This window comes from Eriocheir sinensis, unplaced genomic scaffold (genome assembly GCF_024679095.1).
Source record: "Eriocheir sinensis breed Jianghai 21 unplaced genomic scaffold, ASM2467909v1 Scaffold340, whole genome shotgun sequence".
Lineage (NCBI taxonomy): Eukaryota > Metazoa > Arthropoda > Malacostraca > Decapoda > Varunidae > Eriocheir > Eriocheir sinensis.
Window position 1 is genome coordinate 400,001 of NW_026111655.1, and position 14,280 is coordinate 414,280.

Sequence of the window (14,280 nt, forward strand, 5' to 3'; positions counted from 1 at the left end):
TCACAAGTGAGTATGTATTTGTTTTTTGAATGAGTGTATTGCACCGCAGTTTAAAATCTGTTGAGGGAGGCTGTTCCAGTCACTTATGGTGCGTGGAAAGTATGAGTGCTTGTATACGTCAATGCTAGTGTGATATGTTTGGTATTTATGGATGTGTGTGTTACGAGTACGTTGACTGTTTGCCTTGTGTAGGTATGTTTGTGGGTCAATGTCAATGTGAGTGTTTGTGATCTTGTACATACGCGTAAGTCTGTGTGCTTGTCTGCGTATGTGAAGAGGGTCCATGTTTATCTGTTGTTTGATCCGTGTTGTGATTCCAGGCGTTCGAGTGTTATTGTTTGTAATGAACCTTGCCGCCTTGGTGTTGATTTGTTCTAACCTATCAATGTTTCTGTGTGTGTAAGGCTCCCACACCGTGGAGCAGTATTCCAGTGTTGGTCTCATAAGTGTGTCATAAGCTACGTGTTTAATGTCAGGTGTGCAGTTATGTAAATTCCTCCTCAGGAACCCGTGTTCTGTTGGCTGTGGCACTGATATGGTCTATGTGGGTGTTGAATTTCAAGTTAGTTGAGAGATGGATACCAAGGCACTTGTGTGTGTGAACTGATTCTAAATTTGAATTGTGGAGAGTGTAGGTGTGATGGAGGGGATGTACGCTCTGGTGAATAAGTTTGCATTTGTCTGGTCGGAAGTGTATCTGCCAGGTGCGCTCCACCGCTCGAGGGCGTCCAAGTCGTTTTGTAGTAGTCTGCAGTCGTCAGTAGTCTTTACTGCTCTAAACAGTAAACTATCGTCGGCAAATAGTCTAGTGGAAGAGTTAGGCGTTGACAGTGGAAGATCGTTAATGTACAGAAGGAAAAGAAGGGGGCCTAGAACGGTGCTTTGTGGGACACCTGAAGAAACAGGGACAGTGTCAGATGAAGATCCATCAAGAACACGTTGAGTCCTGTTAGTAAGAAATGCAGTGATCCAGTGAAGAATAGGTCCTGAAATACCGTAGTATTTCAATTTTAATGTCAGTCTTTTGTGCAGGACTTTGTCGAAGGCTTTGGCAAAATCTAAAACAATAGTGTCAACTTGTTGAATGTCACGTTGGTCGAGTAGCCTCGTAATGTCGTGATATGTAGTAATGAGTTGCGATTCACATGAGCGTCAGTAAGGATGTTGTTTCCGTCAAGGTGATTCATTATGTGTTTGTGTATTATGTGTTCGAAAATTTTACATGGAATCGATGTTAGTGAGATGGGGCGATAATTGGCTGGGTCAGTTCGGTCACCTGTCTTAAATAAAGGATTAATATTTGCCAAAAGCCAGTCAGAAGATAATGAGGTGGGTGATAGGGATAGGGTAAATATGGCCTGAAGGATGGGGGCAAGGATGGGGGCAAAGGATTTAAAAGCCGCCCCAAGTTTTCCACTCCGCCCGGGAATCGAACCCGGGCTCTCTCGGTTGTGAGCCGAGTGTGCTAACCACTGCACCACGAAGCCCCCAGGAATGAAGGCGGGAATGTTGTCGGGGCCAGTGGATTTAGTTGTGTCGAGTCCTTCCATTAATTTCTGTATTCCGTTAGTCGTGATGTCAAGGGGGGCTATGGGGGGGAGGGGGCTGTGTGGCATGTTTGGTGTCAATTGTGTTCTTGTGTGTATACCGATTGGAACTATGTGTTGAGTATTTGTGCTTTGTGTTGTGGGCTGGTGCACTAATGTGTTAGTGTTGTCTTTAAGTGTTAATCGTGTTTGTGTCATGTTTGCGCGTCTTAAAGAATTTGAAAAAGTTTCTTTTGTTATTTCTTACGTTGTGTGTGAGGTAAGTTGCTATGTGTTTGCATTCCGCTACTTTTATGTTTTTGGCAAATGTCTTTTGGTGTTTTTTTGTAGGCGGTCTAATTATGTTGTGTTGTATGTGTGCGCGCGTCTGTAGAGTCTCTGTTTCTTGCGATGTTGTCTGCGTAGATCCCTGGAAAACCAGGGGAGTGTGTACCTGCTAGAAAGTGTTTTTTGTGGTATGTGTCTGTTCATTGAGGCGTGTATGGCGTGTTTCAGGTTGTTCAAGTTGATGGAAGGAAGTCTTGTGTTTGGGTCAGTCGCAAAAAAGTCGGTGCGGAAGGCAGTTAGGTCTTGTTTGATCATTTCTAAGTCAGCCCTTGAAAAAAGGAAAATCTGTCTGGGTCTCTGTTTATGTCTAATCGGTCGGAGGGAGGTCAGCGTCAATGATGACTATGTCATGGTCACTAAGTCCTGGAACAACCTGAGTGTTTGTTATGTTAAGAATGTTGTTGGTGAGAAAAAGGTCAAGTGTGTGTGCTGTGGTCAAAGGGCCACCGTGGCCACCGGGGCGTGTTACAGTATGTGTTCGTGTTGGCTGGAGTACTGTTTGTGAAAGTGAAAATGTATTTATGATGTCAACGAATGTGTCGTGTAGTTGGCGTCTGTTTGTGTGGGGAATAATGGGGTTGGGAGCGTCAGCATCGGGAGGGTCAAATGGGGATATTGCAGTCCAGTCAATGTCGGGGAGGTTGAAATCACCCGTGATCCAGATGTGTTTGTCTGCCTGTATGCGTGAAAGAGAAATTTGAAGGTTGTGTAAATAGTCTGTATTAATAGAAGGCGGTCTGTAAAAAGCAGCAATAAGAAGAGATTTACAGTTGAAGGTTTGTAACTGGACCCAGGTGATTTCGCAGTCTGTGTCAAGGTCAGGCCTATGCTGAACACAAAGACCCGGCTTGGTGGCGATGATAACACCGCCACCTTTGCCGAGGTCTGTCGGGCGGTCCTTACGAAAAACGGTCATACTAAAGGGGGGAGGGAAAAGCTCACTACTGTCAACGTCAGAAGTCAACCAAGTCTCTGTCCCTACTATTATGTCTGGGTTATGTGTGGTGATTAGGTGGTGTAATTGGGCTATTTTGTTTTTGCTACTGCGGAAATTAATTGTTAATAATCGGAGGGAAGTGTGGTTATGATGTGGTGGTTGCAGAAGTGAAGGGAGAGGTGAAGATGGTGAAGATACAGAAGAGACGGGAGGGGGTGAAGAAGTAGAGGAGGGAAGTGAAGCAGGAGGTGATGAACAAGAGGAAGAAAAGGAAATAGGGACTGGGGAAAGTGAAAGGGTAGGATCGGGGGAGGGTGATAGGGCAGACCTGTGTGTGTTAATAACTGTAGTGAGAGGTGAGTGATCGGTCTAGTCTGGCGTACGGAGGGAGCGCACCTGTCTGTGGATGTTGATGGGACTTGGTGTGAAAAGTGGAGCCGGGTTATGAGAGGTGAGAGGTGTTGAGAGTTTGGGGTTCAGGAGAAGGTGTTGTGTGCCAGGGTTGCCTGTGTTATGATGATATAGCGCAGGCATCACCAAATGGCGGACCCCGGTCCGGATCCGGACCGAGCGATGGTTCTGTCCGGACCCGTGACCAATCTGCGGCCGGGTGACAGCGGGGAGGGAGGGTGTGGCGGGTGGCGGGGCGCCGTGCAACGCTGGCGGGTGTCAACAGGCCAGTGAGAGCGTGAACACTCTCAATTTCCTGCAGTAGGAAGGTCAAGCTAATATGCAGGGTGGCAGGTATGACCAAAGGGCGTGGTGGGTATCTGGGTGGCATGCACCTTTCACCATGGTGACGAGGTGGTGGACGGTGGCAGCCAGCAGGCGACACGCGGGCAGTGTATAGTGTGGGGGTGGGGGTGAGAGCGGGAGTGGAGAGCGTTCGAGCGTGCTGCCTTGACCTTGCGCTCAGTGCACCACAGCAGAGAGGAAGAGACAGATGAGAGCATGGCTTGCTCCAAAAGACGCAAAGTTGATGCGGAAAACCGTTGTTTCAAAGAGGAATGGACAGAGAAATTTTTGTTCATTCTTCCTGCAAGCAGCTCCAAACCAGTGTGCCTCATCTGCTCCGAAAGCGTGGCACTAATTAAAAGTGGCAACGTGAAGCGCCACTACGAATCTAAGCACAGCTCATTTGAGCAAAGTTATCCCTTGAAGTCTGAGCTGAGGGCACGCAAAATAACCGAACTGCAAGCCCAGTATGACAGATCGACCCGACTCATCACGCATACATTTACAGCCCAGCAACGTGCAAACGAATGCTCACTAAAGGTATCGTGGATTTTGGGGCAACATAAAAAACCTTTTAGTGATGGGACAGTAGTGAAGGAGTGCTTAAACGCTGTTGCTGAGACACTGTTTGAGGGAAAACAAAAGGACGACATGTGTGAAAAAATCAAACAAATCCCGATGTCAGCTTCAACAGCAACTAGAAAATCTGAAATATTAGCAGATGATGTACTGGCACAGCTTGATGCTGCAATTCAGAGTGCACCATGCATATCTTTGGCCATTGATGAGTCTACAGATGTTACTGATAATGCCCAGCTTTTGGTGTATGTGAGATTTTGTAACAAAGATAAGAAGGAGATCTGTGAGGACCTGCTGGGTGTAACACCACTGGAAACACACACAAGAGGAGAGGACATATATGCAGCAATAAAAGAGATGCTGAGGAAGAGGGGCATAGATCTGAAGCAGGTTGTCTCTGTCACCACAGATGGTGCTCCTGCCATGATGGGAAAAGAGAGGGGGGCTGTGTCCCGGATGAAAGAGGACAACCCAGATCTTCTTGCATACCACTGTCTCATCCATCAGACTGTTCTGTGTGCCACTCTATCACAACATTTTGCTGAAGTAATGAACACAGTGATGAAACTCATCAACTTCCTTAGGGCATCCTCATCCCTTCAGCATCGCCTCCTGAGAGAATTCCTGGCAGATGTTGAGGCAAATGCCAATGACCTGCTACTGCACAACAATGTGAGGTGGCTGAGCAAAGGAAATCCACTGGGACGTTTCTGGTCTGTTCGAGAAGAAATTGCAGCTTTCTTAGAGCAGGTCAAGAGTCAGAGAGCAACACAGTTTTCACTTTTTCTGCAAGATGAGCACAAGATGAACATGGTTGCCTTTTTGGTTGACATTACATCACATCTTAATGAGCTCAATGTAAAGCTGCAGGGCCAGAACAACACAGTTGCTGATTTGATGACAGCTATTCGCTCTTTCCAGAGGAAGCTGGACATTTTAAAGAAGATCTTGAAGGAGGTGTGAACACTTCCCAAAACTGCAGGAACAGATCCAGGGTGAGAGAGACGTTTATCCTTATGTTGACTTCATAGACAAGCTGATTGGAAACTTCAGTAAAAGGTTCAACAGCTCCAGCCTTGGGCAGCAGCTCCTCCTGCTAATCCAGAATCCTTTCCTCATCAGAGAAGTCAGAGGATTTTCGAAGGAAGTGACACAGACATTCAAGTGGGCACATGCAGGATCTCTACAGCTTGAGCTCATTGATCTGCAAGGAAATGCTCCATTAAGAGAGCATTTTGAGGCAACTGACCCTGCTACTTTCTGGCTACAGACTGTGTCTGAGAGTGTGTTCCCTGGTCTCACCAAAGTAGCACTGCACACCTTGACTATGTTTGGATCGACTTACAGCTGTGAGTCAGCTTTTTCCACTATGAACATTATCAAAAACAAGAACCGTTCAAGGCTCACCAACGAACACCTACATGTCTGCATGAGAATGGCACTGACTCCATTCCAACCAAGATTTAAATCACTGGCAGGGCAGTCCCATGCCCATTTCTCTCATTAAGAAAAGTTAAAAAAAAAGAATAACTAAAAGAGGTGGTGTTCAAAGTTCTGTTTGCATTTTTTTTCCTAAAAGAGGCACTTTTTATTTATTGTTTTCTGAAGATGTTGAATTTTTTTACTTGAAAAGGAAGCCTTCACTTTTGTTATGCTGAGATCTCTGTAAGAAAAAAAGAGAAAAATGTTTAGTCAATACTTTGTTTGCACATGTTTTTCCTAAAGAAGCCACTTTTTATTTATTGTTTTCTGAAGATGTTGACTTTTTTTTTTAACTTGAATAGTAGGCTTTCAATTTTTAGGCTGGGACATCTTCAAGAAAAAAAATAAAACTTTAATCAATGCTATGTTTGCACATATTCTTTTTCCTAAAAGAGCCACTTTTTATTCATTTTCTCCTGATGATGTTGACTGTTTTACTTGAAGTGTAGGCCTTTAATTCTTTAGGCTGGGACCTCATTAATTTGAGAGAAAAAAGGGTTTTTTGGCTCTGCTCGCAATTTATTTTATTCTGAGATTTCTGTTTTCTTTAATCTGAAATAAAGGCCTTAAATTTATTTGCCTGGGACTACTTTTATTTAGGGCAAAAGAGCTAGCTGTGCACTCTGTTAAACATTTCTTGCATTGAAAATAGACAATAAATACTGTTGAATCCATATGAAAATGTCGACATAGGGAACGGCTATAAGACACAAGCTGGACTTCCGTTCGGACCTTTTACTTGGGGGAAATTTTAAGAACTGGACCTCAGTGACTTTTAATTGAATACCCCTGATATAGCGTGTCGAAGGAATTTAAAAGTGGGATAGGATCAGCTGAGAAGAATGAGGATGATAAATTAGGTACGCCGCATCTAAAGCAGATCCACGAGACGCTGTTGTCAACCAATCCAGCGTAAGTCGGCGTGAAAGACCCGATACAGCTGACGTGGTACCAGCCAGCATGCTCGGATCTATCACGACACGAATCACACTGGATGGCCCTCTGCCCCCACCTCACCGCCTTGCTACAAAGTTGGCAAGGATACTTAGGGCAATAAGGGCCAGGGTTGACCATAGCGCCCGTGTCTCCACATAGAAGCAGCAAGAGAAGGATGGTGTGTCGTCTGTGTGCTTTTGTATCGTATTTGTGTGCCGTTCGAAATACTGAATCATGGTGAGTGAAAACGACTGTTGTGTGTGAGTGCTTGTTTGTGGTTGTCGTGGGTGTGTTGCTTGTGTCCTCGAATGTGTTAATGCATGTAGTATAAGTGCTATGAGTGTAACTGTGGTGATAAGGAAGGCACTGTGTATGCTAGTATTACGTTTTTCTTGTTTTACCTTCCGTAAGCGTGTACGGTATTGTTGTGTTGTCAGCCACCTAGTGTTACGCCGCTTCGTGAGCTGGAACAGCCTCGTCCGGCAGTTTAAAGTAGTTGCCATCTCTCTCTCTCTCTCTCTCTCTCTCTCTCTCTCTCCCCAATATTTGTTAATGTCTTGTTGTTTTGGCAAGTGTTTGTTGCATCCATTGTTTTGCTGTGGACTTTGTACAGCACAAGTGCTTGCATTATTTTGTCTCTTTATTGAGCCAGAGGCCTTCTAGTAGTCATGGAGGTCACAGCATCCCAGAAAACAGTGGACAGCCTGGGTCTGGTCCCCTTGTCCGGCACCTTTGCTGCGTCTTCACGGAGAGCAAGAGGGAGCTTTCATCTTTACTTCTTGGCCTCCGAGAGTATTTATTTGTCTCCGTGGTTGTTTGTTTCCGGAGTTTTTGTCTCCTTTAATCTTGTTGGTGACAATTTGATTCTTTCATATTTAAACATGTCTGGTTTTATTTATTTATTTATTTATTTATTTTGATCCACGATATCTTGTTGTTCTTTCTCTCAAAGCGACGACGCTCTGCACACTTCCCTGCTCTGTTCTTTCCCTTCCTTGATGCCCTTTTCTGTGGTGGCTGTTCTGCAGCATTGTTCTGTCTCTGTTTTCCGCTTCCCATATCCACAAGGTGCTTTTCAGCTGCCTGCTGCATGGTTGCCTCCAGGTTGTCAAGGGCAGCTAGTTCACTGCTCTGGGTCTATTTTGCCTCAGTTTCTTTGATGCAGTTGTCACAATGTTGGGGTTGAAAACCAGTAACTGTGTTGTGCTCTGCTACATTTTATGGAATTTGTAGATGCTTTTGGTATTCAGTTTGAAGCATGTTTCTATGAGGCTGTGATCTTTGTCCCAACAGCCACCCCTGGTGCTGGTGCAGCACCGAGGGTCTGAGGTGGGTGCCGTGCTGCGTCCTCACTGCTGCTGACTTCAGTTGCAGTGGAGGCTTCAGGGCCGGGCAGCAGCCTGAGGGGCCAGGACCAGCAGGAGCAGCCTGCCACTGCTGTGAGGATGAGTGCCAGACCATGCACTACAGTACAGTGCAATTCCTTCATCATATTTTGTGCCAAAGAAAAAAAATTAGTGCCATAACTTTGAACAGCACCTTGCATGCTCTGATCAGGGGTGGTCAGGAGAACCACCACCACCACCACCACCACTTTGCAACTAGCATCTCCAGCCAAAAAGGAAAGGTCGAGTTTGAGTGAGAGAAGATTTGAGACCGAGAGCAAGGTCACCAGACACAGCCTTGCACACACTGCTGAAGGGAAGCATGAGTGCCAAGAGTGTGGGAAAAGACTCCCTGGGAAGGGTGACCTCAACAAACACACCCACATACTCTGGTGGAAGACCTCATGAATGCCAAGAGTGTGGCAAAGTGTTTGGTCAGAAGAGTGACCTTAATAGACATACCCTTACACACACTGGTGAAAGACCTCATGAAAGCCTAGTGTGTGGCAAAGTGTTCAGTAGGAAGGGTAACCTTAACACACATACCCTTACACACACTGGTGAAAGACCTCATGAATGCCAAGAGTGTGGCAAAGTGTTCAGTAGGAAGAGTAGCCTTAACACACACACCCTTATACACACTGGTGAAAGACCTCATGAATGCCAAGAGTGTGGCAAAGTGTTCAGTAGGAAGGGTAACCTTAACACACATACCCTTACACACACTGGTAAAAGACCTCATGAATGCCAAGAGTGACTGCATGTCATCAGTATTGCTATTATTGTTATATTATTATACCGCAATTATATTACTTTCTCTGCATGTGTGGTTAGATGTGTTTTATGTGTTTAACCTTTCTGTATACATACTGGAATGAATCAAGGAATTGCAGCCCTACTGCCGTTCTTTAAAAACTATATGATCATGTTTTTCTTCCAAACTCATTGTTTTAGCACGCACGCTGACTTCCATCAGTAATGAATACTAATGATGATATATATTAATTGAGTCATTGGTTTGTTGGGGGAAAGAGTGGGTGAATATAATTATCTTGGTCTAACTTATACTGCTTATTATACCGCTATTCACAGCAATATCTTTCTCTGCTCCGATTGCAACGCTGCCTCGTTCAAAAATCATAACACCGACGCGCCGCCACGTTTGCCAGCCGGAGCCTCAAATCATGTCCCTTTGTGGTGATAAAGAGGACACAGCCTGGTGTGAAGCTACATTTATTACGGAAGGATGCCAGCCGGGGTAAGTGACATATATAAACAATGATAATGTGGAAATTCTAATCATTTTCACGCTGACAGCTGTTCTGAACTTGCTAACTGCATGCCTCCCCTCCTCCCGCGGCAAGAGGCCGAATGGCCTACACACGGCAGCTCCAGATTCCTCCCCATTACCACCTGTCATCTTCGTCCATGTAGCTATCCAGTCTACTCTTAAAACAAGCTATCGTCCCTGCACTCACTATGTGATTGCTGAATCTATTCCATTCCCCCACCACCCTATTACTAAACCAATGCCTGCCCATTTCCCTCCTAAATCTATACTTTTCTAATTTAAGTCAATTACTGCATGTTCTATCTTGCCAAACATCTTATGCAAAAGTTAACCAGCATCTCCACTCTTTCATCCCTTACACTGATAAACTCTGGAACAGACTTCCATTGTCTGCATTTCCTCCTGCCTATAATTTGACCTTCAAGAAGAGTGTATCAAGACTCTACTTTTGTCTGTTTGGGAGTGGTGAGTAGTGGTGCTTTTTTTTCAAGTACGCTTTGTTGCCCTTGAGCTGTCTCCTTTGTTTAAAGGAAATAATAATTAAATAAATGGAAGTTGGCCGCCAATGCTTCCAACACATTTTGGTGCCATATCTACAAGTGGTTGGTGACTGTAGGTATCTCAGTAACCTGCATGCATCTATGCCATTCCTATCACGGTGCATGGAGCAAGCTTCACATAACACTCAGACAGAGACAGTTTAATTATGGTTACATATCAGACTCAGTTTATTGCTCAGTCTATTAGATGCAGTGCTGTTAATATTGTTAGTGGTAGTATTAGTACAATTAATGTATTTATTTTAATTTATTTATCAGTATTTATTTATTATATTTTTAGTGTTTGAAAATTCCAATACTAGTATTAAGATAAACTAAAATATCAGAAATATATTTATACTTATTAATTATTATTGCTTTTCTTATTATTACTTCCTTCAATGTCCTGGCACTTTGACATCTAGTGCTTTTCCATCTATCAGTCAAAATTGTGGTCTTTCTGAATGTGTATGTCCTAAGTCTTCATTGGTGTAACTAGCTATATAACATAAAAATCTGCATCTCTCTCCCTTCTCACCCAGTTGTCCCTGTACATCCTTTCAGTATCCAAAGAATTTCAATTTACATCTTGTAATCACTCAACTAATGCAGTGCAATCCTCATCTCTGTATTTTACCGTGTGGACATACTCTTTCCTTCCATGTTCCACTGTCGTATGTTATTCCACATCTAACACAACCACATCCCAACAAATCCGAACATGTCCGATATCATCCAAGAGAATGTGGCAGCTGAAGGGGGAGAGGCCAAGAAAGAGGCCAAGGGTGAAGACATTTAGCCACCCCCCCTGAAGTACGTGGCAGCATTCAACCCTCTTGGTGAGCTGCAGGAATTTGCTTCCCATTGCAGTGCACCAGCTCCATGTACTGATTTTGGTATGAATACTTCATCTAGTGTTTGTTGATTGTTGTGTTATTAATCTAATTATGACTTCACAAAATAGACTGTGCAAGTCACTTAACACATGCCCTGCTCAACATCACTTTTAAGTTGTAGAATTCCTTCATATGGATGCTGATTTATGTATCCTGAAATTATTGGATATTGATTGTCTTAACATTTTTTTTTTGTCCATGATCACTGAACCATGTTACGGTATGTCTTTGGGTGCAGATCCAGGAAATGAGTTTTTGGGAGGACGTCAGACTTTTTGCGGGTGGAAGGAGCATTAGCATTACCGATTAGCCATTCTCGGCAGTCCTGGTCTTGAAAAACTGGTGGAGTGACCTAAATCAATGGGTATAACGGCCTGGACTTTGTGCCAAAGCATTGTTTTAGCCGCAGCGCGCTTTTGAGCTAGTTTTCCTGTTGGTGCATCCTTCTAGGTTGTCAAGTTTTAGCAGCTACTCATGAGAAGTATTCCTTATAATGATCATTGATTTCCAAATGGTTTGCACTAAAAAAAGTGTCGTGTAACCTGCCGCAAATAATAATCAGCTGTAGTCAACCCTTGCTTTAAAGAACCAATATAGAGGAAGGGGGTGATGTTATATCCAAAAATCTTTTATATCTGAAGTATTCAACCTTTTTGTGTATAATAAACCTTGTTTGTTACATGAACTTAAAAGTTCACAATTTCCATACATGATTCTTTTTTCCTTGTATTTGATGATTGATCCCGACATGTATTTCCATTATCAGTAGGTAATATATAGTAACAAGACAATAATACACATTATAACAATGTATATATTATAGCCCAATGAGTGCACGAGATCATTTACCTCATCAGTGACGCCAAGTCCGGGAGTCCTTCCCTAAATTCTTTGCCCAAATTTGTGACACCAAGTATAATAACTTGTTTTAGTGACCATTTGCATCCATTTTTCACTTTGATTAAAAAATTGCCTCTCAACAGGGTGTGAACTTGATGGGGTTGGAGGCAACTCGACTCGGCCATCAAGCTCACCACAATATAGTAAGGAACCTCTTGTTCTCAGTGATAATTTATCCTCTTTAGTTACTATTCCATGTTGCTTTGATCACAACTAATGTGTTGGAAACATTACAGCTTAATAACATACTTCACATCTCTGCATACAAATTGAGTTCAATATTCAACTGTTACACCAGTAGGCTTCATATCTTAAAAAAAAAAAGGTATGTAAAAAGGTTGACATTTTGAATGATATATTTAAACTCTTTATTATGTTTCTATGGGTGTAGTACCGTTACGATTAGTTGAGTGATCAGCATATGGGTCTTATGTTTTTGATAGCACAGGTTCAAATTTTGCCATAGGCTGGCAATTGATAGTAACAGTAGTGTCCACAGATATCTACCTGTTTCTTGTTTATCCTGTTCCACTTTAAACCATGACTGGCCAATCTTTGAAGAGGTAGCATAACCTTGAAGTGCCACTAACAAACCTTTGTCTATTCTTCTGATGTGATCCCTTTTTTTTTTTTTTTTTTTTTTTTTACCCACCTGCCTATAGCGCCGGTAGGTTTTCTTCAGGCGCCTGGCGGTCGGCCAAGGCCCGTCATGATGCAGCCAATTTTTTTTTATAGCGGTGCCATTTAGTATTGGCTCATGCTGCCGCCCAGAACTCATTCTTGATTCACTTGGATGGTTTAGCAGGGCTTAGATATGACTAACATTGCAGAAACAGGGAATTTTTATATTTTTAGTGTGGCAACACATTGACAAATGTTTTAGTATGGACTGAACATCAAAGATATATATGGTAAATGGGTGCTTGTAGATCTTGACATTATATCTGTCAAGAGTCTCCAGTTGTATCCTCTCCCCCATCTCTCCTGAGAATATTACTCTTGTCAAGCAATCTAAGTGAAGCCTTCCATCGAAGCTGGCATGCAGACATAATGTCAATGCTTAGATTCACTGTCCTTATAGCACTGAAAATAATGCAATTACATGCACATATTTTATTATTTAGATATGATTAATTGTGATTAAATATTTTTTCATGTATTTTCAGACATGAAAAGTGAAAATTGCTGCACACAACAGTCTGCCGTCTGCACCGGGAGGCAAGGCAGCTCAAAGCCCAGGCTGTTACAACTCCTGGGCAGTTTTTGCCCAGAGCCAGCAATTTTTTAGATCCAATAGGGGTGGATTTTTTCTGAGGTCAGGTTCAACATGCTGCAAGATGCCAAGATCTAAGCCTAGTAGGAGATATGGGTTACAAGAGAGGAGGTTTGCTCTGGCCTTATACTATCAAAGGCCAAATGCTAATAGATTTCTAAGCACAGTATTTCACTTGCCTTCAGTTTCAATACTTCACTTATGACTCGGGGGTATTTCAGTAAATGTTGGCTGGAGCAAACACTCTGACAGCCCTGCAGCAAAGAGCACAGGCTTTGTCAAAAGAAGAGAAACTTCATGGGATTTGCCATTATGTAGTATTACTCTTGTTACGCCAAGAATATTTTTCCATATACTTTGCCAAATATTGCAAGTAATGCACCATTGTTGGGCTTGCTTGTTATAAATCAGATCTTGTTCAATTAACAAGCTTTGGGTGTCTGCCACTTTCCAGTTGTAATGCAAGGAATCATTTATCTCCCCTGCCAGATATCACATGTAATGCACCATTGTTGGTTTTGCCTGTTATAAATCAGATCTTGTTCAATTAACAAGCTTTGGGTGTCTGCCACTTTCCAGTTGTAATGCAAGGAATCATTTATCTTCCCTGCCAGATATCACATGTAATGCACCATTGTTGGTTTTGCCTTTTTTTTACGTCGTTGCCTGTTGCGCCGGTAGGCATCTTCCTGGTGGGGCCTGATGGTCGGCCCAAGGCTTCTTCCAGGTGGGGCCTGATGGTCGGGCCAGCCCGTTCTGGCGCAGGCGAGTGTTTATAGTGGCGCCATCTTGCATTGGCTCATGCTGCCCCCCGGAACTCGTTCTTGATTCGCTTGGATGGCTTCCTCTAGAGTCCGGGTTGATGGGTGGTCTTCAGGACAGCATGTGGGTAGTTTTAAGCCACTCGGCGGTGACTGAAAAATCCGAGTGGTAGCGTGGGGATTCGAACCCGCCGTCCATCACGCGTGAAAGTGGGCCCAGTACGCTACCAGGTCGGCCACCGCCTGTTATAAATCAGATCTTGTTCAGTTAACAAGCTTTAGGTGTCTGCCACTTTCCAGTTGTAATGCAAGGAATGCGCCCCTGCCAGATGTCGCATGTAATGCACCATTGTTGGTTTTGCCTGTTATAAATCAGATCTTGTTCAGCTCACAAGCTTTGAATATCTGCCATTGTTCATTTCAGGTGTAATGGTTGGAAGCATTTGTTCTCTTCCCTACCCAACAGTATGCAATGCTTTATTGTGAATTTTGCCTGTTATGTTTAATCTTGTTCAGGTAACAAGTTTTTGGTGTCTGCCTTACCTAATATGTGCTGCAGTGACACTTGGCTTGGTTTCATAATGTGAAATACAGCATGTAATTTCATCACACTAAGTGTCTATCATCACGTGTCTGGCATCATTAATGTGGCTTCCAGGAGTAATCTTGTTTGTATTACAGCATGCAATTTT

The 14,280-nt window shown here is 43.4% G+C and overlaps 1 long non-coding RNA gene across 1 annotated transcript; it reads left to right on the forward strand.

Annotated features, from left to right (window-relative positions):
* Window positions 1-5,090: 5,090 nt before the first annotated feature.
* LOC126991790 (uncharacterized) lies at window positions 5,091-13,787 on the forward strand. The gene is made up of 3 exons (XR_007745846.1): window positions 5,091-10,654; window positions 11,638-11,697; window positions 12,721-13,787. It is a non-coding gene; the product is annotated as an uncharacterized LOC126991790 (long non-coding RNA).
* Window positions 13,788-14,280: the final 493 nt, after the last annotated feature.